Raw genomic sequence first — 2,985 nt, 5'->3', positions numbered from 1 at the left:
CCAGGACTGATCTCCTTTAGGATGGACTATTTGGATCTCCTTGAGTCCAAGGGACTCTCAAGAGTCTTCTCCAACACCATGGTTCAAAGGCATCAATTCCTCAGTGCTCAGCTTTCTTTATAGTCCAACTCTCACATCCATACATGACCACTGGAAAAACCATAGCCTTGGCTAGATGGACCTTTGTTGGCAAAGTAATGTCTCTGCTTTTTAATATGCTGTCTAGGTGGGTCATAACTTCCCTTCCAGGGGTAAGCGTCTTTTAATTTCATGGCTGCAATCACCATCTGCAGTGATTTTGGAGCCCCCCAAAATAAAGTCAGCCACTGTTTCCACTGTTTCCCCATCTGTTTGCCATGAAGGGATGGGACTAAGATGCCATGATCTTAGTTTTCTGAATGATGAGCTTTAAGCCAACTATTTCATTCTCCTCTTTCACTTTCATCAAGAGGACCTTTACTTCTTCACTTTCTGCCATAAGGCTGGTGTCATCTGAATATCTGAGGTTATTGATACTTCTGGCAATCTTGATTCCAGCTTGTGTTTCTTCCAGTCCAGCGTTTCTCATGATGTACTGCATAGAAGTTAAATAAGCAGGGTGACAATATACAGCCTTGACGTACTCCTTTTCCTGTTTGGAACCAGTCTGTTGTTCCATGTCCAGTTCTAACTGTTGCTTCCTGACCTGCATACAGGTTTCTCAAGAGGCAGGTCAGGTGGTCTGGTATTCCCAGCTCTTTCAGAATTTTCCACAGTTGATTGTGATCCACACAGTCAAAGGCTTTGGCATAGTCAATAAAGCAGAAATAGATGTTTTTCTGGAACTCTCTTGCTTTTTCTATGATCCAGCGGAGGTTGACAGTTTGATCTCTGGTTCCTTTGCCTTTTCTAAAACCAGCTTGAATATCTGCAAGTTCATGGTTCACGTGCTGTTGAAGCCTGACTTGGAGAATTTTGAGCATTACTTCACTAGTATTTGATATGAGTGCAATTGTGCGGTAGTTTGAGCATTCTTTGAATTGCGTTTCTTTGGAATTGGAATGAAAACTGACCATTTCCAGTCCTGTGGCCACTGCTGAGTTTTCCAAATTTGCTCGCATATTGAGTGCAGCACTTTCACAGCATCCTCTTTCAGGATTTGAAATAGCTCAACTGGAATGCCATCACCTCCACTAGCTTTGTTTGTAGTGACGCTTTCTAAGGCCCACTTGACTTCACATTCCAGGATGTCTGGCTCTAGGTGAGTGATCACAGCATCGTGATTATCTTGGTCGTGAAGATCTTTTTTGCACAGTTCTTCTGTGTATTCTTGCCACCTCTTCTTAACATCTTTTGCTTCTGTTAGGTCCCTACCATTTCTGTTCTTTATTGTGCCCATCTTTGCATGAAATGTTCCCTTGGTATCTCTGATTTTCTTGAAGAGATCTGTAGTCTTTCCCATTCTGTTGTTTTCCTCTATTTCTTTGCATTGATCGCTGAGGAAGACTTTCCTATCTCTCCTTGCTATTCTTTGGAACTCTGTATTCAAATGGGCATATCTTTCCTTTTCTCCTTTGCTTTTTGCTTCCCTTCTTTTCACAGCTATTTGTAACACCTCCACAGACAGCCATTTTGCTTTTTTGCATTTCTTTTTCTTGGGGATGATCTTGATTCCTGTCTCCTGTGCAATGTCATGAACCTCCATCCATAGTCCATCAGGCACTCTGTCTATCAGATCTAGTCCCTTAAATCTATTTCTCACTTCCATTGTATAATCATAAGGGATTTGATTTAGTTCATACCTGAATGGTCTAGTGGTTTTCTCCACTTTCTTCAATTTTAGTCTGAATTTGGCAATAAGGAGTTCATGATCCGAGCCACAGTCAGCTCCCAATCTTGTTTTTGCTGACTGTATAGAGCTTCTCCATCTTTGGCTGCAAAGAATACAATCAGTCTGATTTCAGTGTCGACCATCTGGTGATGTCCATGTGTAGAGTCTTCTCTTGTGTTGTTGGAAGAGGGTGTTTGCTACGACCAGTGCATCCTCTTGGCAGAACTCTATATAGAACTGTTGAAACACAGGCCTTAATGACTCATTAGAGCAGATGGGTTTAATTGACATTTACAGAACATTCCATCCAAAAGCAGCAGAATACATATTCTTATCAAGTGCACATGAAACATTCTCTAGGATAGATCACATGCTCAGCCATAAAGCAAGCCTAGGTAAATTTAAGAAAACTGAAGTCACATCAAGTATCTTTACTGACCACAATGCTATGAGATCAGAAATTACAACTGTACTCTAAAAACAAAAAACAGAAACACTTGGAGGCTAAACAGTATGCTACTAAAACAAAAAATGGATCACTGAAGAAATAAAAAAATAACCTAGAGACAAATGAAAATGAAAACATGATGTTCAAAATCTATGGGCTGCAGCAAAAGCAGCCCTAAGAAGGGAATTTATAGCAATGTGATCTTAAGTGAGCGAGTGAAGTTGCTCAGTCGTGTCCGACTCTTTGCAACCCCGTGGACTGTAGCCCACCAAGCTCCTCTGTCCATGGGATTCTCCAGGCAAGAGTACTGGAGTGGGTTGCCATTTCCTTCTCCAGGGGATCATCCTTACCCAGGGATCGAACCCAGGTCTCCTGCATTGCAGGCAGATGCTTTAACCTCTGAGCCACCAGGGAAGCCCTCAGGAAATAAGAAAAAATTCCGAATAAACAAACTAACTTTACACCTAAAGCAACTGCAGAAGGAAGACCAAACAAAATACACAGTTAACAGAAGGAAAGAAATCATAAAGATCAGAGCAAGCAGAAATAAATGAAATAAGAGGTAAAACAGTAGAAAAAGATCAAATGAAAATAAATGTAGTTCATTGAAAAGATAAAACAGATAAAACTTTAGCAGATTCATCAACAAAGGACTGGGAAAGATAAAATCAAGGTAAATAGAAGACATTTTTCTTCTGATTACTCTGAAAGATAATGGACAATTTAA

Source organism: Budorcas taxicolor, chromosome 7, assembly GCF_023091745.1.
Source record: "Budorcas taxicolor isolate Tak-1 chromosome 7, Takin1.1, whole genome shotgun sequence".
Taxonomy (NCBI): domain Eukaryota; kingdom Metazoa; phylum Chordata; class Mammalia; order Artiodactyla; family Bovidae; genus Budorcas; species Budorcas taxicolor.
Note: the sequence above shows the minus strand (reverse complement) of the source record.